The sequence below is a fragment of the Anabrus simplex genome, chromosome 5 (assembly GCF_040414725.1).
Source record: "Anabrus simplex isolate iqAnaSimp1 chromosome 5, ASM4041472v1, whole genome shotgun sequence".
In the NCBI taxonomy this organism is placed as follows: Eukaryota; Metazoa; Arthropoda; class Insecta; order Orthoptera; family Tettigoniidae; genus Anabrus; species Anabrus simplex.
In genome coordinates this window covers 126,764,566-126,792,514 of record NC_090269.1, presented here as the reverse complement: position 1 = coordinate 126,792,514, position 27,949 = coordinate 126,764,566, and the positions used below count along the sequence as shown (strand labels likewise).

Genomic DNA, 27,949 nt, shown 5'->3' with positions numbered 1-27,949 from the left:
GTGAGTAACACGCATTCGCCTCTGTCTACTTGATCAGTAAACATGGAGTGGACCAGGCAAAACACGTTGTATTTTATTGAAATGATCAGAGGCAAAGAAATTTTGTGGCTAGCCAAACATCCCACGGATTTGAACAACATTTTAAGGTTTGTCCTATTAACACAATCTTCGCTAATCATGGGCACGTAGTAGACTTCCACCGTATGTGAGTGAACTTAATCCAATCGAGCTTGCCTGGCGCCAAGTATTAGGTGCGATCAAACAACACAGGTAGAGATACACTGGCTGGATAAAATATCCAAAGATCATGAAATAAGGAATGTAGAATACGGAAATTTTGGCAATATATTTGTCGATGTAACATATACGCGAGAAAAGCCATTGCAAATGTGCCATGCTGGTCCATTAATAACCGGTGTTAACCGCCTGACTGTTGAATGCAGGCATGTAAACGTGCATGCATTGTGTCGTACAGGTGCCGGATGTCAGCTTGTGGGGTGGAGTTCCATGCTTGTTGTACTTGGTCGGTCAATAGATGGACGGTTAATGCCGGTTGTGGATGACGCTGGAGTTGTCGTCCAATAATGTCCCATATGTGCTCTATTGGGGGCAGATTAAGGGATCGAGCAAGCCAAGGCAACATACCGACACTCTGTAGAGCACAATGGATTACAACGGCGGCATGAGGGCGTGCATTATCCTGTTGGAAAACACCCCCGGGAATGCTGTTCATGAATGGTGAAATCACCACACGGACGTACACATCTGCAGCCAGGGTGCGTGGGATAACCACGAGAGTGCTCCTGCTGTCATAGGAAATTGCTCCCCCCAGACCAGAATTTCTGGTGTAGGTCCAATGTGTCGACGCCGCAGATAGATGGAATGCAGGCGCTCCCCTGGCCTCTTTCTAACCAACACACAGCTATCACTGGCACCAACGCAGAACCAGTTTTCATCGGGAAATACAACGGACCTCCATTCCATCCTCCAATGAGCTGTCGCTTAACACCACTGAAGTCGCAGACAGCGGTGGTTTGAGGGTAAATGGAATGTATGCCGCAGGGCGACTGGCTGGGAGCTGTCCTTCAAGTAACCGATTTCGAACAGTTCGTTGCGTCACTGTGGTTTTAACTGGCGCTCGAATTGTTGCATGTGTGAGGAAAATCAAATTAAGCCTACAGCACAGGAACAACCTAGAATTCCTACATGGAAACGACGGTTTAGAAAATTCATATCGATCGATCATAGCATCGATTCAATTCAGATTTCATTTCCATTCAGTTGGCAGTATTAGCTGAACCGTTGTAGCTCCCTCCTTACTCCTCACCCCCACAAAACGAAGTGTCACTAAATGTTTCGCGGATAGTACATACCCACGTTCAACCGCAGTGAGCTGCTGATACTGGCCTCGTCGTCATTGTAAAGGCATTCTTGACTAACTCACAATCACTCCGTCCAATCTCCCAGGTAACGAACGCTCTCGCACAGTACAGCCCATATTTAAAACAAACCTGATGTGCAACGTCATGAGCCCGCTACTAGCGCCACGCTGATGCGATATGCGGGAAATCTGAATCAACGTCATCTTTCAGATGTATAAACATGCCTACCAACGTTCGTTAATATAGCATAACCCCTTCTTCGTGTTTGGATATTTTTTCGCTAGTGTATGTCACTGAAGAAACTGCAGGAGCTGGTCCAGAACGGTATACAAAGCGTGACTCCAAACGACTAGGCTGTATTCTGTCGTAAGGTCACTGACATAGAAGATTCTTGTTGGGAAAAAGACTGTATTTTGGAGGACACTATAGACAGTCTGGTTATAAACCTTGGAGGTGACAGTAGTGAAAATTGCAATGATGGTAGTGACAGTGATGAATGACACCGAAAATATGGCTACATTCGCTGTTGCATTCATCCCTCAATCAATCAATCAATCAATCAATCAATCAATCAATCAATCAATCAATCAATCAATCAATCAATCAATCAATCAATCAATCAATCAATCAATCAATCAATCAATCAATCAATCAATCAATCAATCAATCTTGATCTGAACTTAGGGCAGTCGCCCAGATGACAGATTTCCTATCTGTTGTTTTCCTAGCCTTTTCTTAAATTATTGCAAAGAAATTGGGAATTTATTGAACATCTCTCTTGGTAGGTTATTCCAATCCCTAACTCCCCTTCCTATAAAAGAATATTTGCCCCAGTTTGTCCTAAGAAGGAGGAGTATCGTAGAGATAGGACAGGAATTGTAGGAGGGGAAGCATTCATTCTGGTGAAAGAAGAATGTGTAAGCTACGAACTAATCCTGCTATAGTAGCCGGTGTGTATAAAGGAAAGAGTCATGGACATAAAGCTCTATAAGCTAGGTAAGCGAATTCATTATGTTCAGACGTATTTAAATGTTTAAATGTCGAAAGTAAACTTAATAATATCAGACGCAAAGTTAAAATTTCGACATTTAAATTTCTGAAGTAGAATTCCCCGTCCGCATCTGTGGTGTAGTGGTTAGTGTGATTAGCTGCCACCCCCGGAGGTCCGGGTTCGATTCCCGGCTCTGCCACGAAGTTTGAAGAGTGGTTCAAGGGTTGGAATGGGGTCTACTCAGCCTCGGGAGGTCAGCTGAGTAGATGGGGGTTCGATTCCTACCTCAGCCATCTTGGAAGTGGTTTTCCGTGGTTTCCCAATTCTCCTCCAGGCAAATGCCGGGATGGTACCTAATTCCATGGCCGCTTCCTTCCCTCTTCCTTGTTTATCCCTTCCAATCATCCCATCCCCCACCAAGGCTCCGGTTCAGCATAGCTGGTGAGGCCGCCTGGGCGAGGTACTGGTCATCCTCCCCAGTTGTACCTCCAACTCAATGTCTCACGCTCCAGGATACTGGCCTTGAGGCGGTAGAGATGGGATCCCTCGCTGAGTCCGAGGGTAAGCTAACTCTGGAGGGTAAGCAGATTAAATAAAGAAAGAAATAATTCCCCACTGAACACAAATATAATTATGTTCTTCCCAGTGAAAGTGTCAGCATGAATATATTTGCTGTGCCATACTAGAGCATAAATAATGAATATTCGTTCATGAATGTGAAAATGAACGGTTTAATAATGAACTTGCAACTGTTTCACAGAGAGCTGCGCTGGTCCTAATGTTTGTAGCATAGAGTAGAGTAGCTTTTTCAAAATACTATTTGTTTGGGGCGTCGACCTATGAAAACCTTCTGCCTCTGAAATTGAGCCGACGGCACGTGGTGTTCCCAAGCGGTCACCCATCCAAGTACTGACCATGCTCAATGGTGCTTAACCGCGGTGATCGTACGAGAACCGGTGCATTCATCATGGTATGGCTGTAGGCATATGGAACTCTTACTGTTGCCGTACCTACAAGCTGCCGCGACTTCTCCTGGGACGCAGATAATATTCAAGAACTGATATGGACGAGACGTGTCTCCGTACATCTTCAGTCAATATGAAGACGAAGATGGGGCTTTTCATTGAAGTATTCGATGAACGTTGCAGAACAGCAATGTGCACATTTGATAACAGCCGCATCACTACACATAACTCTTTTCTGGCTTTCTCAAAATCAGCTATTGACCAATTCAAGGTACTTTAAAGAACGTATGCGGTAAAGTTTACGGAATTTACATTTTGACATAAACCTTTTCTAGCTTTCTGGGTCTGAGAATCGAATAGAAGAAGGCCTCAACTCAATATTAATGCTTACGGAGCCAGAGAATTTTCCTCTTTTTCAATTGATTTCCTAATATTCTACTTGCCAACAGCTTTCGAACGACGTAAACATTGTTATAATTGGCATTGTAGAATTCTAGACATAAGCTTAGAGTAATACACACGGTATCCCGCGCCTTTCGTAAGAGGAAACTAAAATGGTTCTCAGGGGCTCTTAATTTGGGAGCATTGTTTGGTCACTTACGGGGCGCTAAGCCGTGTCCTGGCATTGCTTCCACTTTCTTGTGCCAGGCCTTTCACTTTCAACTATCCTACCCCACCTCCCTTGGTCATCTCTTGTTCTTCTCCGACCCCAACGGTATTAAGTTTGCGAATCCTAAGGAATCTTTCATTTTCACGCCTTTCATGGCCCTTTTCATTCTTTGGCTGATACCTTCAATTTTCGAAGTGTCGGATTCCTTCCATTTTTCTCTCTGAATAGTGTCATATAGAGGATGGTTGCCCAGTTGTACTTCCTCTTAAAACAATAAACACCACCACCACAGCCATAAAACAGCCAAATCTATATGTACGTCACAGTTCGGACCAGTGACCCCACTGCTGTGGTGAAAGCGTTAGTTATTACTATTATTATTAATTATTTATTATCTTCTTTCTCCGTTAAAATCTCCTAGGTACCACGTGACAATTTCAATGCTTCATTGTTGTTTATTTATCTTCCCCCAGTACTCCTTCATCTCCTTACTATGCCTCCTTTCTTCTTCTCGGACCATTTTGAGACTGTTTTCTTTCCTCTTGACCTTGGAATCGTTCCATTTTTTAACACTTTTTTTCTAAAACTCTCTCTCTCTCTCACTGTTGCCTCTTCTTCCCTTTTTTTTTTTGTTTTTGTTTATTTCCAAATCATTCTTGACTTCATGTATCCATGCTGTTGTTAACTTCTTGTTCCAAAGATATTTGAAGATCTGTTCGGTTAATCTGTTGTCATCCATTCGGTATAAAGGTCGATTCACACATCTCCGGGACGCGACGGCGCTCTCCGTGTCCGTATCCGTCCTTTCCGACATGAATATTTCTCGTCTGTTCTCACACTTCCGCCGTGCAGTTCCGGGCAGTTATAAGTCGGCAATCAAGTGTTCCATGATGAGTTTTTTTTAGTGATGATGAACTGTTAATGATAGCTATAATCGTGTATGAAGAGGAGAAAGAGAGGAAGAAACCGTGGGTTTATCCTATATGGAAACGCAGGGGTAACGAACCAAGAAGTACTCAGAAGGGCAAGTGCAAGTCGGGAACTCGTTCAAACAATAAAATTCCGGAAGATCTATTACCTTGGCCACATCCTTAGAAATGACCGTTACCTCATCTTACAGCGGATTGTACAAGGCAAAATGCAGGGTCGAAGAGGTGTCGGGAGGAGGCGAACATCATGGCTTGGAAACATCAAAGAATGGACTGGAATTCACAGTGTTGAAAGACTTTTCCACCTAGCAAGAGATCGTTCTGCATTCGCCACAGTGATCGCCAACGTCAGGGGGACCTGATACGGTACTATGAAGAAGAAGAAGGGGTAAGGAAGGAGAGTTTTCTACTCTATATAAGTGCTTGAAGGACGACGAAATAAAATTTCACGGATACACAACATTTGCTTTTAATTACTTGAAAAATTAAATAAATGAAATTGTTGATTAATTTTTAATACCCCTGACTTTGTAGGTTGGGGGGCAGAAAGTGCCTTGCCGCGCTAAAGTCGGTGCCTATGTACAGATAGACTGATTTCCTTAATGTTAAAAGCAAAAAATGTTGGTTATCTACCTTCAGCTTCCATTTTATCGGCAATTTCGTCCCAGACACGCTTCTTCAAACCACTATCCATATATTTCTAATCAGCTAAATTATGTAGAAAAGAGTGTGCCTTCACTAATTCAATCAGTAGTTCGTCCTACATTTAGGGAGGTAAAGAACAGTTCAAACGTACACAGATAACTTCAGTACTCGAAGAAAGCAGAGAAGCAGGAAGGCGGGAAGAGAGAAATCACATCCGTGAAACCAAGAAAATATCGTTGGCGAGCGAATACGTATTGCCGGCACGGATCACGGAGAAGCACTGAAGGTCATGCCGAATAACGTCAACGGAAGTGTTGGAACTTATCCCTTCGTTTACATGGCGACGATATTTTATTTTCACGGAAGATGCCGTCACGTCACGGAAAGTGTTGTCACGTCTCGCAGATCTGTGAATCGACCTTAAATGTCCAAAAACTGTTAATCGCATGTTCCTCATTGTATCTATGTTCCGGTGTATTTCACCAGTACTTATTGGTTTCCAAAGTTCTGTAGTTGTTAGCGAACGGAGTATTTTCAATAAAATTATTCTTTCCAGTACTTTTAATTTTTCAGCTTGTAATTCAGTACTAGATATTCACTCCCGTATAAGCATTCCGGTTTGACTACTGTGTTATAGTGTTGTATGTTGAGGTTTTTAGATACACAGAATTGATGCAGATATTATTATAGATACGGTATGTTCTTTGCATCTTGTGTAGGCCTATCCTTTCTTCTACAGCGGATTTTTCCAAACCATTTTCTTGAATTGTTCCTTCCAAATATTAGAATATTTTTACCTTCCTTATTCGTTTTCTTTCTTTGTTAATCTGTTTACCCTCCAGGGTTGGTTTTTCCCTCGGACTCAGTGAGGGATCCCACCTCTACCGTCGGAAGTGCAGTGTCCTGGAGCTTCAGACTCCGGGTAGGGGATACAACTGGGGAGTATGACCAGTACCTCGCCCAGGCGGCCTCACCTGCTATGCTGAACAGGGGCCTTGCGGGGAGATGGGAAGGGATAGACAAGGAAGAGGGAAGGAAGCGGCCATGGAATTAAGTTAGGTACCATCCCGGTATTTGCCTGGAGGAGAAGTGGGAAACCACGGAAAACCACTTCCAGGATGGCTGAGGTGGGAATCGAACCAACCTCTACTCAGTTCACCTCCCGAGGCTGAGTGGACCCCGTTCCAGCCCTCGTACCACTTTTCAAATTTTCGTGGAAGAGCGGGGAATCGAACCCGAGCCTCCGGGGTGGCAGCAATTCACACTAACCACTACACCACAGAGGCGGACCCTTATTCGTTTTGCAAAGGAAAATTTAATGTGTTCTCATATTCAATACATAACATAACTCCATCATTAGATGGAGTAATCTTCTTCTCGTTCTTCTTTTCTTCATGCGGCCTCTAAATACTAGTTCCTAATTAGCATCGACATCTAAGATTTTTTGCTACCATTCCCACCTAGATATACCTGCTCCCTTCACAAAGCTGCAGATTGTTGTTATTGGGTCTTCTTGGATTTTTTCTCTCTCTTCACCTGGTAGTCCTAGATTAAGGAGTCTAATCCTACCCAGCGCCTCACATTTGAAAATTACGTGTTCGGCTGATTCCTCTGCTCCATTGCATTTCCTACATATGTTGTCTAGTTGGAGTAATAAAAGTCAAACATGTTTCGGCTCATTTGAGTCATCTTCACCGATAAAAAAGAGGTTAAAGTTATTTACATAATATAAGCTAAAAATGTGTTAAAACATAATGAAGGAACAATTGAAAAAGAAAGTAGACATGACGGAAATAAAAAAACAATTCAAAATATACAACATTTCCATCATTAGATGGAGTAACAATCAACTCGTTTGAGACATCTTCAGTGCAAAAAGTATTTTTTTTACCTAAATGAAGCTAAAAAGTGTGTTAAAACTTATGAAGAAGGGAATGAAAACAAATGAGATAAGACGGAAACGAACATTAAGTGTTTATAGTGAGGTTGTGGACCTCTTAGTCCAAAAATTTTGCAGTGTGATATAATTAAAATCAGGACGAAATCACTATGTTAAAAATTCAGAATTGACAGTCCTTATTCGGCCAATGTTATTAGACATTCTGCAGCATTTTTTATATTTCTCATAAATTTGGCTTTTTCTACAGATGTTCTTAAACCTGTTCTGGTGACTATTGCTGCACTTTTCAGGTTTTCCGAAAGTACGACAAGTTATTATTATTATTATTATTATTACGATTATTATTCCATTAATCTATGAACGATAACAATTTCAGTCCCAGCTTATGCGGGAAAGTGATTTATCTTCATGCGGAAAACGTTCTACAACGTCTCCTTATAAAATGGAAACAGAATGTTGGGTGGAGTGCTGGTATACATTTGTTCCATTTCATTCTTTACACGTGTGAATTTCTGTAACACTTTCATCAAAATTTTTGTTGTACATAGCTTTTGTTTCCTATGCAAACCGCTTCTGCGGGGCATCAGCTGGGAAAACAATGGGAATTCAATGAGGCGGACAGAGCATAGCACAGCAGAACAGTTTCCACACAGTGTCAGCAAGGTAAACACATCGGCAGTGGGGAGACAGGTTCTAACTTTTGACACCTGACAATACAACAGACCCACACTACGACATTAGCATATATTTACAGTCGCAACACTCGCATCGGGTTAACAGTTAACAGCCTTGCCCAAAATCATCTTCTCTCTACTCTGCGGCTAACAAATTCACGTATTTAATTGTACCTATCATCAAACATGATCAGGGATAGTGATAAAAATGTTCTGCAGGACAAGGTTAGCTATTAAGACTTTCGATAAACGGATTCGCTAAGACACAAAGCTTGTACTAGTACAATGGATGCTTTGAAATTCTATTCCAAGTTCAACCAACTCGAACTCTGAATAGGTTAAACATAAAACATGAACAAAATTTAAAAAAAAAACCTCTCCTCACTGTTAAGATTACCTTGAACTGGATAGGTGTTCATTTAATTAATTAATTCATAAATATACATTTTATCACTTTAAATGCAGTTCTTCTACTTGCGGATTTCTACGCAGTAGTTGACTGCCTAACCAGCTGTGTCACACAGTCAGATTGATTATTTTTTAGTGCTATACATTATTTGTATTTGGGGTATTTTATAGGTTACATATTCAAACAACGAATTCCATGAGATCTCCGAAATTAATCAACACTGGCTGTGATCTGCACATAACCACGTGCTGTTGGCTAAACAGGTGCGACTGCTGCTCAGGATTCATTGACCCTAGGCCTATTTAGTGGTACTGACTTCTTCTTCTTCTTCTTCTTGTTGTTAGTCTATCGGGCGAGTTGGCCGTGCAGTTAGGGGCGCGCAGCTGTGAGCTTGCATGCGGGAGATAGTGGGTTCGAATCCCACTGTCGGCAACCTTAATTAAGGCCACGGCCGCTTTCTTCAAACTTCTAGGCCTTTCCTATCCTATCGTCGCCATAAAACCTATTTGTATCGGTACGACGTAAATCCACTAGCTTGTTCGTATTTTCCCCCCAAGTAATTAGGATTGGAATTCGATGTATACTTGCCCAGCTTTACGACCGAATGTCTTCCCTAACGCCATTCCTATACGGAAGTTTTTTTTTATTATTACATTTTCTGTAGTGGTTAGTAGTGTGGTCTGTAGATGAAAAAATATAAATTAGAGCGGAAACAAACTCTCATTCCCCAACCCACAGGAATTAACCATACAGAATTAAAATTCTCAGCCCATCCGGGAATCGAACCCAGGGATCTCTGAACCGAAGACCAGTAAGCTGCCTATTCTTTTTTTGCTAGTTGCTTTACGCCGCACCGACACAGATAGGTCTTATGGCGACGATAGGACAGGGAAGGGCTATGAGTGGGAAGGAGGCGGCCGTAGCCTTAATTAAGCTACAGCCCCAGCATTTGCCTGGTGTGTAAATGGGAAACCACGGAAAACTATTTTCAGGGCTGCCGACAGTGGGGTTCGAACCTACTATCTCCCGAATACTGGATACTGACCGCACTTAAGCGACTGCAGCTATCGAGCTCGGTAGCTGCCTATTCAGGCCAGGAGCTGGAATGATAAGAAACTTGGTTTGATTGATTAAATCATTGTGGAGAACTGCCCAACTGAGGCAATAAATGTGTTCAGGGTTAAAAAATGAGATGTCCCCTTCTGGAAAGCTGATGATGATGATGATGATGATGATGATGCTTATTGTTTTAAGGGGCTTAACATCTAGGTCATCGGCCCCCTTCAGGAGAGCCACATGGCGCAGGTTTTCTCTAAAAAATGCTCTTTATTCGGGGCGTCGACCTAAGAAGATCCTTTGCCCCTACTTTGCGCCGTATGTTGCGAACCTGCGTGTATTTTGGAAATGGCAGAAATGTAAAGTGTTGAATGTGAGAGAGGAATATTAAGGACGACACAAACACCCAGTCCTCAGGCCAGGGATATTAATCATTTACAATTAAAAACCCCAGACCCGGCTGGGAATCGAACCCGCGGCCGCCGGATGACAGGCGTACGCGTTGCCCCCTACACCACGGGGCCGGACTGGCGCAGGGTTTACTCAGCCTTCAAAATAAATCAGATTGACTCCTGGGGAAATGGAGCTAACCACTTCATGACACGATGATAATTGAACTCCTTTCCAGTACTCAGTCCAAGATTAAAATCCTTTGGACTTCAAGTCACCGTTCGAGTTGGCCTTGCGGTTAGGTGCGCGCAGCTGTCTGTTTGCATTCGGGAGATATTGGGTTCAAATGTAGTTTTCCGTGGTTTTCCATTTCCACTCCAGGCAAATGTTGGGGCTGTACCTTAATTAAGGAATCGGCCGCTTCCTTCTCAGTGCTAGGCCTTTCCTACCCCATCTTCGCCATAAGACCAAACAGCGTCGGTGTGACGTAAAGCGATTTCTAAAAAAAAAAAAAAAAAAAAAAAAAAAAAAAATTACAAAAACAAACTCGAGTCTCCGAATAAGAAGCAGGCTTGATACTTCAACTTCACGAGACTGGCCTTTGGATACCTGCAGTACAACAGCAAACACAAAAATTTCCGGTAATTGCAAGTCTCATTATTTTGGAGCGTCATAGATGACTGTCATGATCACTGGATTCTCACCCAGGGGTTTGCTGTTCGAATCCCGGGAAATGAACGTGGGATGATTAAAATGAAGGGATATTCCCATCTGATTCGGATTTCAGAAGTCCCGTGGCTATGAACACAATATCAACAGTCACGTAAAACTATAAGCTTGTTTCATTGTTCAGCATTCTTAAATTTATTTGAGCTTTTCACCAGTACCGTACTTAACGTACAGCATATCGTCGCTGCCGGGACGAAACCTCCTATGTGACATATTTCAGCTTAGAACCTTGGCCGGTAAGGTTCTGTCATCTAAGGTGCAATATTGTGTGAATATTGTCAAGGCGTTCTCGCTCTTTATAATGTACGTGCTGCGGGTCAGTATACCTCCAATAATATTATCACATAGGAGGCTCTGTAGGGCTTCCGTGGCTCAGGTTGCAGCGCGTCGGCTTCTCACCGCTGGTTACTGTGGTTCAAATTCTGGTTACTCCATGTGAGGTTTGTGTTGGACAAAGCGGAGGCGGGACAGGTTTTTCTCCGCGTACTCCGGTTTCCTCTGTCTTCTTTCATTCCAGCAACACTCCCCATTATAATTTCATTGCATTTATCAGTCATCAATAGATCGCTTTGGGAGTGGCGACCCCATTGCAATAATAGCTTATGTATGGTTCATTCATTACATCCATGACCAGGTCAAAGACTGGAAAACAGGTTGTAGTATTTCATTTTCATTTTCAGGATGTTTTGTCCCGGCAACAACGATATGTAAAAATAAGTTGTAATACTAAAGTAAACCATACTTTTCGATGAAGTATGTATGCACTGAAATGCAGGGGAGTCCAAGCAACGGCGGAAATCACTTAAGAGATTATCAAAAATAAATAATTTGTACATGAATTAATTTGGTCTTGTTTTGTAGCATTAGTCCATAAATTCAATGTGGCAAACACATATTTTAAGTGTAATGCTGTAACGGTTCAAATCCCGTTACAAGATGATATCTGTATTATTATTATTATTATTATTATTATTATTATTATTATTATTATTATTATTATTATTATTATTGTACCGGGCGGTACACCTCCACGCCGCTAATTCAAATTTTGCGCCAGTTGAAACTCCCCTACTGGAGGAAGTCTGAACTTTATTTAAGGTGTTAATTTTCAAGTTTCTCAGAAGATGTCACTACTTGGAAATTTTGTAGTTTCTGAACTGGGTCGTTTTCGACGTATTTTTGTTTTTCCGGTAGTAAGAAGTGTGAACATTCTCTTCTAGAGGACACTACTGAAGAACTACAATGGTGCACCCTAGTGCGAACTGAAAGAACTGTTTTTTAGAGAAATTTTTATTTCAAAAGTTTGTTTCTTGTTAAATTTATTTCTGTTATTGTTTAAGTTGGATGTATAACCCTTTCTTTCCCCTTGTTTTGAATTTAGCCAATCCCGAATTTCCGTAATTAATTTATAACCAATCAGGTGTATCTTCTCCAAAGGGGATATGTTGCTTAACCCTAGCCAATAAAGTTTTTGTGGGAGGGTGTTCTCATTCCTCAAACGCCTCGAACTTTCCGCGGGAGTATATAAACTGCTGATTTTAGGGTCTCCGGGCCACTTCTGTACCATCTTTCAGTGTGTAATGTACATAGCAGGGGGCGGGAAGCGCCTCTTTCTTCGGGCAGCAGTTCAACAACCAGGTAATGGCCGTTTAATAACTTCTTTTCTTGCTAGCTCAGCAGTTTAACTCTCGGGGCGGGTCCGAAGCGTTTCCACCATGTAACTTTTCCCTAAAATGTAACTACTCTTAGCATCTATTCTCTTTTAAAGTTACATATTGGGATAGAGAGTGCTTAACCCTCTCGAGCTCCCACTCATATTGTTTTGAGGTGAACTTATTTCTCACAACCGATTCTTCCTTAATGTAATGTAAATTGTTCTTTTCTAAAGTCACCTCTGTAGTATGGGATTAGCTCTTGCATTAGCGGCCTAGAGCCAGATTAGGTTTTAAACAAAATGTATTAGGAGTGCAGATCGCCTCCTCTCAAATTGTTATTTTAGAGGTCGTGTAATTAACCTTTTTCTCACTTAATAGGCCTCAGTAGGTTGGGTATTCTACCCCTGTGTCTATGTCCTTAGAGGACAACTTGAAGGTGGAGTTTGGTGTGGCCTTTGATAGGCTTAAAGTTGAGAGCGAGTGGCTCTTTCTCGAAAATTGAGTGTTGTATGCCTCGAGGAGGCTTTTCTGTGTAATTTAGAGCAAGTGCTCCTGGGCATGAATGGGGTTTTCTTCCCCTCTGTTAAATCTTGTTTTGGGGTAAAGTTGGGCTAGTTGCCCAAGAATTGCGAGTTCGGGGCTCGAAGCCCAAATCCTGTAAATACTGTAATTGTACTTTTGTTGCCTGCTACTCTGTACCTGCCATTCGTGTTATTTCTGAATTTTGGAAAGAAAATATAACGTTGTTAAATTTTAAATTAACTTTAATTTCGTAGCCTGAGACCTGTTCACCCGCGCACCTTCTTTCACCTCTACCTACCACAAAAACTTGGTAACAATTATTACTTCTATATTATTATTATTATTATTATTATTATTATTGTTACCGTGTTTTGATGGTAGGTAGAGGTGTAAGAAGGTGCGGGCGTGAATGGGTCTCAAACTACGGAATCAAAGTTAACGTAAAATTTAACAAGGTTATATTTTCTTTTCAAAATTAAGTAATAACAAAGAACAGGTACTTAGTAGCCGAAACACAATTTGAAATGTACAATTGCAGGGGTTACAGAGTTCGGGCTTCGAGCCCTGAGTTCACAATTTTTGAGCAACAAGCCCAACTTTCCGATATACAAATTTTAACAAAGGGGCAGAAGACCCCAATCAAACCCTGGAGCACTTGCTCCAAATTACACAGTAAAGCCTCCTCGAGGCACACAACACTCCGTTTCCAAAAGAGCCACTCGCTCTTTCATTTAAGCCTTTCCCAGGCCACACCAAACTCCACCTTAAAGTTGTCCGTCAACGGACATAAACACAGGGGTAAAATACCCAATCTACTGAGGTCTATTAAATGAAAAGCAGTTTAATTAAATGACCTCTAACACAATTTGAGAGGAGGCGAACTTGCACTCCTAATACACTTTGATTTTAAGACCTACTTTGGCTCTTAGGCCACTGATGCAAGGGCTAATCCCATACTACAGAGGTGACTTAGAAAAGAACAATTTGTTTTACCTTATCGAAGAATAGGTTGAGAAAAATAAGTTCACCTCAAAACAATATGAGTGGGAGCTCGAGAGGGTTAGCACTCTCTATCCCAGAATGTAGCTTTACAAGAGAATCGAAGAAAAGAGTAGTTACATTTTAGGAAAAGGTTACATGGTAGAACGCTTCGCACCCGCCCCGAGAGTTAAACTACTGAGCAAGAAAAGAAAGAATTTATTAATCGGCCATTACCTTATTGTTGACCGTTGCAGAAGAAAGAGGCGCTACCCGCCTCCTGCGATGTACTTAATACACTGAAAGATGGAACAGAAGTGGCCCGGAGACCCAAAAATCAGCAGTTTATAACCTCTCGTGGAAGGTTCTAGGCGTTAGGGGAATGAAAACACCCGCCCACAATTATTTTATTGGCTAGGACCCCGCAATCGATTCAAGTTGGGGGAAGATACATCTGATCGGATAGAAATTAATTTAAGAAATTCGGGATTGGCTACATGCAAAACAAGGGGAAAGAGAGGGGTATACAGCCAACTTAAACAATAACAGAAAGAAATTTAGCAAGGAACAAACATTTGAAATAAAAATTTCTTCAACAAAATAGTTCTTTGACTCCGCACTAGGTTGCACTATTGTTGATCTTCAGTAGTGTCCTCTAGAAGAGAAAGTTCACACTTCTTACTTCAAGCTAAACAAAAACACATCAAAAGTGACACAGTTCAAAAACTCAAAATTTTCCACGTGGTGACATCTTCTGAGAAAGTAGAGAATTAATAGAGTAGATAAAGTTCAACCTTCCTCCAGAAGAGGAGTTTCAACTGGCGCAACTTTTAAATAAACGGTGTAGAGGTGTACCGCCCGGTACAATTATTATTATTATTATTATTATTATTATTATTATTATTATTATTATTATTATTATTATTATTATTGTATTATTATTTGTCAATTCAATTATGCAATGCTTGTCGCCTGCGTGATTGTAGTCAAATTGTTACGTATATACGTGTGTGTAGATTAACACTAAAAACATGTACAGTAAGAGTTGCTGTATATCAGATGTGGGTGTAGTGTGTGAAATAACTTGTGACATTGTAGCACTGCGAAATACTGATGGAGTATCTGCCGAGTCATTGCCACGTCATCGTGCGTATTTAGCGGTGAGCACACTTTCTTGAAGATACCTAGGGTGCCGCCGGCGGTTTCACCATTGCATGTAACATTTGTCGCGAGTTGGGAGTAGATCATAGTTATTTCTGGAGATTGCGTACGTGTGTCAACCAAAGTCTATATAAGGTGGCTGCATATTGTAGCGTCAGTCATTATTCAATTTGAAGGAGAGGCCAAAGTTGGTCGTAGAGTCATTGAGTGAACGAGATGGAATGGCCTCAGTCACTCATTAGTCAAACGGAAGGTGAACAGTGAAGAAGTCAAATGGATAAGTAAACATTCATTGAGTGAACGAGATGGAGAGACCTCAGTCGGTCATTAAGTCAACGGGAGTCTACGGGAAGGAGAGGACTCAGTGAGTCATTAGTCATTGGTCATTGAGTGAGTGAGGCCACAGTTGGTCGGTCACTAATTTGAAGATACGGACGGAAATGCTTACCACGAAGTCATAGGATAGACTTTTCATGAAATCACCACATGGATACTTATTCGTCAGTGAAACAAAAAGGACCAAGCTCGATAGCTGCAGTCGCTTAAGTGCGGCCAGTATCCAGTATTCGGGAGATAGTAGGTTCGAACCCCACTGTCGGCAGCCCTGAAAATGGTTTTCCGTGGTTTCCCATTTTCACACCAGGCAAATGCTGGGGGCTGTACTTTAATTAAGGCCACGGCCGCTTCCTTCCCACTCCTAGCCCTTCCCTGTCCCATCGTCGCCATAAGACCTATCTGTGTCGGTGCGACGTAAAGCAACTAGAAAAAAAAAGAAACAAAAAGGATACATCACCAATTTATGCTTGATACATCTACAGCAAATACCAATTCAAAGGAATACGTCGTAATTACACTCAAAGTGTTGAAGGTACAGTCAAGTGAACTAGTGAGGGATAAATTTCGTGTATAATTGTTAAATGTCCAGTCGAGAAGAATTCAAACTTATGCCTAGTTTCTTTCAGTTGCAATGTCATAATTTTCTATTCTCATCTGTTTTATCGCAGCAAGACTTACTATTTTTCCATACAATTAAAATAATATATGTTTTTCTATCAAATGAATTTATCGTATTATTTCAATGACAGAGATAAACTCTAATTTAATGGGGAAACCGAACGCTAATCTCCTTTTCCCAGAACTTATATGGTATGTTGTCAAAAGTAAGCTTATTACCCCACACCCTAGAGATATTCAAGAATCTCATTGCTGCACTGAGTTGTAGCTGGCGCCCTTGAAGTAAGCAAGTAGAGACCCTCCATGGAGGCAGCTCTACCCAGGGAGTGGCGTCCCTGCCTATGTGATTCCCAGAGCATACTGACCCGGTGTGTAGTATCTGGTAAGGGTCCAAGCTCAGGGTTACGAGCGAAGACCTCAACGACATCAACGGCGGAGAAGGTGACCTTCGGTACGGCGGAGATGTTGGAAGAGGCTGCCCTATACTTGGGGATTAATACGAGTACAATGCACAAAGGGCACGACGGTTCCACATGTTAGTGGCGGTATCCCGACAGCGTCTGTTCCCAATGTTAGGGGCGGCTGAATCACAACTCACCAACACGTCTGGCAAGCGTGGTGTTTTATTGCCGAACACCTTCCATAAATTCCTATGACTTCGAATTTTCAAACGAAACTACCCCAGGTGAGTAGAGTAAAAGACTCAGAATCTCACACGGACAATACGTCAGTCTGCCTCGAGGATTCTGGGGGAGGCAAAAATTCGAAAAGAATGACTAATAAAGTAAGAATAGCCACATACAACATAAGAACTATGAGACTAGCTGAAGACCTGGAAAGGCTAGAACAAGAACTGCATGACATAAAATGGGATATTTTGGGAATTTGTGAGACTCGCCTTCAAGGAGAAAAAGCTGAGACCCTTCCATAAGGTCATGTCATCCTACGTAACAACGGGGATGCTTCTACACATGGGGTTGCTATTCTTGTCAATAAAAATATCACAGAGTTCATACACAAGATGATTTGTAACTCTTTCAGAGTGATATATATCGTCCTCAAATTGAATAGTAAATTCTCCATAGAAGTCATACACGTCTATGCTCCAACCAGTACTTCTGACGAGGAGGAAGTGGAACAGCTGTATGAAGATATCACCAAAGCGAAAAATTCAGAAAAGACACAACTTTGTGTCATCATTGGAGACTACAATGCAAAAGTGGGTCAACAGGAAATCGGAGACCCAGAAAACATTGTTACATATGGACTAGGCGATCGAAACGGAGAAGGATTGCTAGAATATCTCACAGCCGAAAATCTCTATTGCATGAATACTTTCTTTAAAAAGCCCATCCAACGAAAATGGACATGGAAGAGCCCTGGTGGACAAACCAAGAATGAGATAGATTTTATCCTGACCAACAAGAAGAAATATTGTCCAGATGTTACTGTTCTCAACAGATTTGATACAGGAGGCGACCATAGGCTAGTTCAAGCAACCTTCACATTTGACCTCAAACTTGAACGGTCCAAAATGACAAGGGGGTACACTTTTCCAAGAGTAGAAGACTTAGAAAAACATCAATCATCATTTCAACAAGCTCTTACCAGAAAACTTAACCTAACAGAAGATTTGAAATACTTGGACGTGAACGAACTTAATAAGAAAATTACAGTCCGTATTCAAAATGCAGCAAAGGAGATCTCATTGAAGAAAACTAATAAGAGGAGCCGACTTTCACTTAATACCATGCAGCCCATTAAGGACAGGAAGACAATGGACAGGGATACAGCAGAATACAAAAATCTTAACAAGACCAATCGCAAGGAAATAAGAAAAGATCTAAGGAAATTTAATAATAACTTGATCATGCAGACTATTGAAGAAAAAACATGAAGGTTTAAAAAAACAACATGTCTACAGGAAGAACAAAAATTACAAAACTTAAGAACCAAAATGGAGAAATAGTCACAGATAGGCAAAATATTACTGAAGTTACTACAGATTTCAACTACAAGCCGTATACATCAATCATTAATAAACCACCCAGTGATGAACAACTAGCCCAGAATTATACACATGAAGTAATACCGGAAGTAACCACTGCTGAGATTGAAAATGCACTTAAACAACTAAGGAATAAAAAATCCACTGGGGAGGATAAAATAACGAATGAAATGCTGAAATTAGGGGGAAAAGATCTGCTAGAAGCCGTGAGAATACTCATCAACAAGTGTATTAACTCTGGAAGAATACCAGAAAATTGGAAAAAGGTGATAAGGAAAATTTAGAGAACTATGGTTCTTTGAGTTTGTTATCACACCTCTGCAAGCTAATGACTAAAATTGTAACCAACCGCCTCACAAGAGAACTGGATTTTTATCAACCTGCCGAGCAAGCGGGATTTCGTAAAGGTTTCTCAACTGTTGAACACATCCAGACTGAAGTCATCGTAGGTCATTACAAAAACATCAGTAGGAATGTAGCGATTAAAAGCAATGCTATCATATAAAATTCTCTTATCAAATGAAAAACGGCATGTTTTCTCACTTTTAACGAACAGTACTCCTGTGTCAATCTAACAGTCCAAAGTTTCAGAGCTAGAATGACCAGGCCGCAGACATTCGTGAACACTCCTCTGCCATTATTCCGTTAAATATGCACACTGGTCATTTCAATCAGCGCCTCAGAGTAGGGATTGAATAGTTTGAATTCTATTATGAACCAGTGTGTTACGTACAGTAGTATCGGAAAATTTATGAAGTAGAGGAATGGCATGCTAAAGAAGAAAGTTATATAACTCCCCAGCTACTTCCCGCCAATATACAGGCAGGCTGTTACACTCGGTACGACCGGGCGAGTTGGCCGTGTGGTTAGGGAAGCGAAACTGTGACCTTGCATCCGGGAGACAGTGGATTCGAAATCCACTGTCGGCACCCCTGAAGAATGGTATTTTGTGGTGTCCCATTTTCACATACGGCAAATGCTGGGGTTGTACCTTAATAATGATCAAGGCTGCTTCCTTCACACTCCCAGCCCTTTGTTCTCCCATCGTCGTCATAAGACTTACGTGAGTCGGCGCGGCGTAAAACAAATTTTAAAAAATACTCGGTACGCAGCAGTAATCCTATATATCGGAGATTAGTGGTACCAGAAGACACAAAGCACATCACAACAAATAATGGTAAATTTATTGTTATTGTTGATCAGTTTTATGAGCTTTCTACATTGTAGGCTTTCACATTCAGTTTTCTTCCGACTCAGTGATATTAGAACGTGTTATATAATTATTTATAGCGTAGACTGTAGTTACTTATTCTCCGACTTTACATACCGATTTTCATTGAATTCTGTTTACCCATTTTCTCGTGACTCGGCGCTGATGTTGACTTAGTAAAAAAAATCCAAATTCATGAACATATCTGTGATCATAGCCGGTACCGTAACAATGTATAAGACATAAATGATCGGAATTTATTACTTTTTAACTTTAGTGATGTAGTATTTATCGATACGACCACTAATAACATAAATATTTGAGAATGAAATTTTACGCCTTCCCCTAAACTATCATTTCACTCAGCGTGAATAAAATTTTGTATGGCCTAGATTATAGCGACTTGTTCCCCGACTTTGCATACGGATATTCATTAAGATAGGGCCACCATAAATATTTTAGAATAAAATTTTAGTCCTTCCCTTAAATTACCATTTTTTCTCAACGTGAATACAATATTTTATATCATAGATTGCAGCGACTTATTCTCCGACTTTGCCTACCGATTTTCAATAAGATACAACAACTAATAACATAAATATTTGAGAATTAAATTTTAGACATTCCCCTAAACTACCATTTCACTCAGCGTGAATACAATTAGTTATGACTTAGATTATATCGACTTATTACTCCGGCGTTGGATATCGATTTTCATTAAGATATGGCCACTAATAACTTAAATACTTGAGAATTACATTTTATTCCTTCCCCTAAACTACCATTTCAATCAGCGCGAATAAAATTATTTATAACCTAGATTGTAGCGACTTATTTCCTGACTTTGCATACCGATTTTCATTAAATTCTCTTAAACCGTTTTCTCGTGATGCCTGTACATACATACATACATACATACAGACAGACAGACAGAAATTACGGAAAATTAAATAGTGCATTTCCTTATTACTGTGGACACGACTGATAGAGAAATACCATCCTTTTTTAAAATCTGTGCAATATACAGACAAAACTCTTATTTATATATATATATATATATTATTATTATTATTATTCCTCTTCTCCTTCCGAATTTGGCCAACTGTGGACCGCATAGAACTTGAGGCTTGTTGGCCTTTCTTCTCTTTTCTTCCCAGAACCTTTTCATTCTCTCGCTTCGTATTTTTCTCTCCTCCTCAGAGATTATCCGGTTGGGCTTCTTTTTAGGTGATTTGTCCTCAAAAAATTTGATTTTGTTGATCATTTTTCTAAACTCTTTCCTTTTATTGATCACCTCTAGTGTAATTCCAACTTCTTCTGCATCTCTTTTGACCTCTTCTACCCACTTAGTGGTGGCCTTCAATCCTAAAATGTACTTAAAGATCTTTTTGGTCAGTCTGCTTTCATCCATTCTTACTAGATGTCCGTAGAAGTTCAACCTTCGCTTCCTCATTGTGTCTGAGATCTTTTCCGTATGTTTATAAAGATCCTTGCTTTTCCTCTTTTTCCAGGTTCCGTCAGTAGTTTTCTGGGGTCCCAGAATCTTTCTTAGGATCTTCCTTTTTTCTTTTCCAGTTCTTGTACCTCCCCTTTTTAATTCAAAATAAGACACTCTGAGGCATACAATCCTTCTGGTTTGATTACTGAATGATAGTGTCGGATTTTGGCCATGTAGGATATTGCCCGCTTGTTGTACATACTCTGGGTTAGTTTGTAGGCCAATTCTAATTTTCTGATTCTTCCTTTGATAGCCTCTTTGTCTAGCCCATTGGGTTGGATCCATTCTCCCAGGTATCTGAACTACTCTGCCCTTTTAATCTTCCCATACTTTATCTCCATGTACTTCTCATTTCGGTGCCTATACTCCATATACTCCGTCTTTCCGTAAGAAACTTTAAGACCTGCTTTTCCGGCGATTTCGTGCAGTTTCTCTATCATCTTTATAGCGTCTTCTCGATTTTTAGCTAAGACGGCGAGGTCATTGGCAAAAGCTAGACATTTAATTTCCAAGTTTTGGCCTTCTCTGCCAAGGTGTATTCCTCTTACCCTTTCCGATTTCAGAGCTCCTTCCCAAGTTTTCATTATTTTCTCCAAAACTAGGTTGAAGAGGATCTCCTTGTCTGACCCCTGTCTTGATTTCGAACGGGTCAGAAATATCTCCGAGGAACTTGACTTTCGAGATGGTATCCGTCAGGGTTTGTTTAATGAGTTCTCTAGTTTTCTTGTCAATTACAAACTCCTCTAGGACTTTAAATAAGGTTTGTGTGTCTATTGAGTCATATGCTTTTATGAAATAGATAAAGATGACTACGGTGTTCTGACTCCTTATTGCTCTTGTTCGCATTATACTTTTGAGGTTAAAAATTTGTTCTGCGCACGACCTTCCTTTTCGGAAACCAGCTTGGTATTCTCCAATGAGGTGGTCAGTCTGTTCCTGAACTCTGTTTAGTATAACTTTAGAGAATATCTTATAAGCAATTGACAGTAAAGAGATCCCTCTGTAGTTGTTCGGGTCTGTTCGGTTACCTTTCTTGTGAAGCGGATGTATAAGCGCACATTTCCAGTCTGCAGGGATCTTCCCAGTTTTCCATATATCTTCTATACAGTGATGAATTGCTTCCGCTGTGATTTCTCCTCCAATCTTCCACATTTCTGCCACTACGCCATCTTCACCTGGCGCTTTGTTATCCTTAAGCACTTTGATTACCTGTTTGTTTTCGTCGAGATTTGGAGGTTTAGAATCTGGGTTCTCATGGATTGGTTGCTGGGTCTCTAGTCTGTCCAGAGGTTCTTCACAGTTTAGCAGCTCTTTGAAATAGTCTGCTAGGAGTTGGCAGTTTTTTTTTTTGTTATTGGTAGCAATGCCGCCGTCTGTTCGCTGGAAGCAGAGAGTTGGTGGTTGATAACCTTGTAGTTCCTCTTTGAATATTCTGTAAACATTTCTGGTATTGTTCTTTCTAAATTCTTCTTCTGCCTTTTCCACCCTATCTCTGTCATATTTTCTCTTTTCACCTCGTATGATTTTGGCTGATTCCTTCCTTTGATTCCTGAACTCTTCCCACTTTTCCTCTGTATTGTTGGAAATCCACCTCTTCCAGGATTTTAATATTTTTTCAAGTGTTTCATCACATTTTTCAGTCCACCGCCTGTGCTTACGTTTTCGTGGAGGGTTCCCCAAACCTTCAGATGCTTTGATCAAGGATACTTTCATTTCTTCCCAGTTATTCATGTCCAGGTTTGACAGATTCTTGATGTACTTTTCTTTGTTCTGCTTTAGTATTTCTGTATTGATTCTGGGTTTCTTGTTAGCTTCTGGCTTGATTCTGTTCGGTAGGAATCTTGTTTTGATTTCCGAGAGGTAATGGTCTGAATCAATGTTGGCACTTTTTCTTACTTTTACATTAAGAAATTCTTTTCGATTTCTGGCTGTTATTGCCACATGGTCTATCTGAAATTCCCCCAGCATTACATTAGGGGAAACCCATGTTTTCTTCTACTTTGGGAGTGCTTTGAAGTATGTGGACATTAATTTGAGGCTGAATTTTCTACAGAAGGCAATGAGTCTTTCACCATTCCTATTTGTTCGTTTATGTGCCGGGTAGTCTCCTACAATTTTTCTGTACTTTTTTTCCCTGCCCACCTGAGCATTGAAGTCACCAAGCAAGATCTTTGTGTGATGTGGAGGGATTTTTGAAGTTGCATCTTCGAGCATTTCCCAGAAATTTTCCACCTTTTCTGGGTTTTTCTTATTATCTTCATTTATTGGTGCGTGCGCATTGATAATCGTATACACCTTATTTCCCAACTTGAAAGAGAGGAGTGTGATCCTCTCTGATAGTGAATCGAAATCAATTACGGATTAAATTATGTTCTTTTTGACTACAAAGGCTGTTCCAAGAATCGTTACGTTGGAGTTGTTCTTTATAGCAGGTTTTCTTTGTAGATTCTGTAACTTTCTGAATCCATTGGGTTTTCATCAAGGTATCTGGTTTCTTGTAATGCCATTATGCAAATGTTCCGTTCTTTCATAACTTTGATTAGCTGCTTCAGTTTTCCCGTTTTTAGGAGGGTATTGATATTCAACGTTCCAAGCAGGTGTGTTTGCTTGGGTCGTACCTTCTGTGATGAGGTTATGGGAAGCTCCGACTCATCCCCACATGATGTTTCAGGCTCTCCAGAATCCGACGGCCTGATTGCATCGCTCATGGCGATGGGGGATTTCCGTTTCCGGCTGCCCCCTGGAGTGATCTTTACCGAAAGTGTTTCCATCATGCCTTAAGTTGAAAATAATTGAGAGGATGGGTACAGCCCATACCTCAGTGTTAAAACTGAAGTTGTAATCCCCAGAGTTTATTTTAGGCCGCCCCTAACCTGGAGAACAGACGCCTTTTGCAGCCGCCCCTAACCTGGAGAACAGACGCTGCGTGTGTTTCAAAGATAGTTCTTCCACCTTCTTCCCGTTGGGAATTATATTCCTCATCCGCCGTTGAAGCTGTTGACCTTCTTCTGGATTTATATTGTACTCGTTTTAATCCCCTGAGTACAGGGTTGCCCCTTCTGCCCTCTCCGCCATACCGAAGTCCACCTTCTCTGCCGCAGACGTCATTGAGGTCTTCACCCATAACCCTGGGTTGGGCCCTCCATATTTATGACCCCTGGAGAGAGGGTGTCCCAGTATTATCAACCCCCAGGAATTGGGCTGCCTGTTGGTCCGCGGGTTCCTTTCCGTGGTATTTGAACCAGCCCACATTTCTGTGAGCCCCCTATCCGCCACCTGGGGACGCGCCCTCTAGGGGTTTCAGGCTCCCCCGAGGGATTATTATTATTATTATTATTATTATTATTATTATTATTATTATTATTATTATTATTATTATTATTATTATTATTATTATTATTATTATAACGCTACGTATTATTATTATTATAGCTTCCTGTGTGGATCAGTGGTAGACTGTCGATCTCTGGATTCGCAGATCACGAGTTCTAACCCAGCAGAGGTAGACATATTTTTGAAGAGTGGAAGAAGTTCCACTCCACACTCCATGTCGTTCGATGTCGAAGATCTCTGGTAACACATTTAGTATCTTGTGCTAGTGGATTAACGTCGCGAGAATTGGAAATGGCTAGGATTGGGATGGAAGTGGCCGTGGCCTTAATTAATTACATCCTCAACAAATGCCGGGTGTGAAAGAGGGAAAACGCTGCTGACGGTAAGATTCAAACTCACCATTCCCCGAACGCAAGCTCACAGCCACGTGACCCTAACCACGCGTCCAACTCCCACCTTAACACACTTAATGTTGACTCGGCTAAATTCATAAGTAACTCAGCCATACTTCGTCCGCTACCTGGTGGCGTAAAACGGAACGTTGAAACTGACGCGCAGGCAGCCTAGGTTGCATCGAAATAAAGTGTCTGGAACACGATAGCTGAGGTCATGTTATTATTATTATTATTATTATTATTATTATTATTATTATTATCATCCTTCTTTTTCTACTTGTTCTTCTTAAACTGTTTACCTCCAGGGTTGGTTTTTCCCTCGGACGCAGCGAGGGATCCCACCTCTACCGCCTCATGGGCAGTATCCTGGAGCTTCAGACTCTGGGTCGGAATACAACTGAGAAGGATGACCAGTACCTCACCCAGGCGGCCTCACCTGCTATGCTGAACAGGGGCCTTGCGGGTGGATGGGAAGATTAGAAGGGATAGACAACGAAGGGGGAAGGAAGTGGCCGTGACCTTAAATTAGGTACCATCCCGGCATTTACCTGGAGGAGAAGTGGGAAACCACGGAAAACCACTTCCAGGATGGCTGAGGTGGGAATCGAACCCACCTCTACTCAGTTGACCTCCAGAGGGTGAGTGGACCCCGTTGCAGCCCTCGTACCACTTTTCAAATTTCGTGGCAAAGCCGGGAATCGAACCCGGGACTCCGGGGGTGGCAACTAATCACACTAACCACTACACTATGGAGGTATTATTATCCTTGAATATGAATGTTAGAAAAAGTGAACCGTGTTCTGACTTAGGCCAAAAATGTTTCTGAAATGTTGCTAAAATTTATTTTGAGCATAATCACATTTTTACAATCCCACAATTTTGTCGGTGATAAACAATGTCCCTTGTATGAGAATACCTGTGTTTGTTCTTAGAAGCCAAATTCGAAAGTTCTACTTTGAATGATTTGAGGTGTATTCAAAATAAGGTATTCCTGCTCCTTGTTCTCATCATCATCAACACTGGTGGTCTGCCTATCGACAGGTCTTCGCATGAATTCTCCACGCTGTTCTGTCTTCAGCCATTCTCTTTGTCTTCCAATAGCTTCTATTCACCTTTACACTGTCCACTAACTGATACCTCTTCCTTCCTCTCTTCAGTTTCCCTTGTATCTTCCCTTCCAATGCTTCAGTTATTAAACAATTTCGTCGCATGCAGTGGCCTAACCAATTTTTTTTCCGTCTTTGAATACATTCCAATATCGTTCTCCTTCCCTCACCCACTCTTTTAATACTGTGTTCCTCATTCCTTACCGTTTCCTGCCGGCTGATTTTCTTCATATTCCACCAGATCCACATTTCAAATGCTTCTAGTCTTCTAGTCTCAGCCCCACAAAGCGCCACACTCCACACAAAGCACCTCACTAACCTCTTCTTAAGGTCCTTATTTAGAGGGACACTAAAAAGTGTCCTTTGTTCTCATAATGCGTAAAAAATAATGGTAAGACGTATTTTTTGAGGTTTCAGCCTTAATGGAAGAACTAACCTCGTGCTTTACATTTCCTGTTTTGTACTTTTATTTCGATACACAAAAAATTATTAAAGTCCGGAATATCCGTATGTCTGTTGCTCAACCTAGCAAATTCCCTATATGGTCACTAACACGACGGAATAATGCAATGCCATTTTTAAGATATCGAACAGGGCTGTATCATTTTCACTGGCGCAAATTTTCGACCGCTTGTAGATACTCTCGAAATAAAGTTTCTACTTGGTATGGGTCAGTATCACTAGGGCAGTAGATGTGCTTGCCTAGGGTTCATGACGTTCGGCCACATAATATTTTAGACGCTCCCAATAAGCCTTTGGACGTTCAATATTGATGATTTTCGACTTGTTTTGGAATTGTTATAAATCAATTTATTGTCCACTATATACCCTCCGCGACTTCTCACGGTAGTAGTTACGAATTTAAGGCGATAGATTACTTGTAACCGAGAACTTAGTCCGCCTCTGTAGCGTAACGGTTAGTGTTATTAGGTGCCGTCCTCGAAGGCCCGGGTTCGATTCCTGGTACTGCCAGAAATTTAAGAATGGCAGGAGGGCTGGTATGTGGTTAGAATGGTACATGCAGCTCACCTCCAATGGGGGTGTACCTGAAAAGAGCTGCACCACCTCGGGATGAGGACACGAGTTTAATTACCGAGAACTTATAAGATTTTCATGTACATGGCATTAGAAATCTTTCCTTCAGTAATGAACACGAAGAGATTTTGTTTTGATATAACACCCGAAGCGGACAGCTCAAGTTGTCCCTGAGGAAAACATTCACCAGTGAGATTAATTTCAGTCACGCTAAGTGTCTGATCCTGTGTTTATTTATTGTATTGCTAAAGAAGATTCCTACAGAGAATTGGACTCGTTTGAAACCAAAAGCCAAATCTGAAGGAATCACAGCCATTTATTTAATTGAGATAAAATTTATGAGATTTGTTTTATTATAGGAATAGAACAAATTTATTTATTTATAGTGAAGTAGTATTGTGAGAGAAAATTGAAAAAAGTTGAAAAATGCTACCAGGCCGGAGTCCAAAATTAAACCAACTGTTAGCAACGCAGCATGGCGATTTTAGTTCCTCACAATTGAGGCGCTTTTGCATCACCCGATGAGTTCATACTGGAGTCATGCTCTTGCTGTTAGATATAAAAAATACTCCCTCCTCTTTACAACGAGATATTGAATACTGTCGTCACACGTGTTATCTAGAAGTTACTTTGATTTTATAACTTTCATGTTGTTTTAATGCTCACGGACCCAAGTATGACTCCGAAAGTGTAGACTTATTCTACGTCAAAAATGGCAATATTTTCCCTGCCGCATATTTCTTGAAGATGTGAAGTCTGACCGTAGAATGTATTACTCAATACGGATGTAAATTACTGCTGTAGGCCTTTTTGAAATACACTGGGAGAAACTGCCAATATCTGCTATATTAGATTTTCTACAATGTGCGGGATGTTGTCCTCCTCGTGTCGTGGTAAATGTATTTTCTCTAATGTTATTTCAGAGGGGTACCGGATGGAGAAAGCAGAGCAGAGGTGGCTGTGGATTGAGATTCTGTAAAGATCTCTGCGTTTGTAGTTGTGATGGCTTACATACATGTTATCGAACTCAGGACGAAATAAAGTTTAACATTCTGAGAGATAAATTTTTAACTTTTCACAACTTCTAACGATAACTTTTACTTTAGATTTGATTACAGACAAAGCAAAAATTTGGCAGTTTTTCTTGCCGTTATTGGTGATATTTTGTGTGATCACATTTCTTGATACGTTACTCACGTAAGAATATTATTTCATTATCAGCATGCTGTTGTTATAATTTCAGTACCCGTTGTTTATAAAATACGAAGGGAACTCGAGGCAGTGCAACGCCCCCTTGGGGCGTGTCTCGTTCTCATCAAAATTTCAAAATTCAAAGTACTTTAATAAATTACATGAAGCTTAAGTTGATCCATCGGACGCTGTTCTGGTCTTTCATACCCCAGTCGATTGTGAC

The 27,949-nt window shown here is 41.0% G+C and overlaps 1 pseudogene; it reads right to left on the bottom strand.

The window, feature by feature from the left end:
- Positions 1-3,238: 3,238 nt before the first annotated feature.
- On the bottom strand, positions 3,239-3,357 carry LOC136875181 (5S ribosomal RNA; annotated as a pseudogene).
- Positions 3,358-27,949: the final 24,592 nt, after the last annotated feature.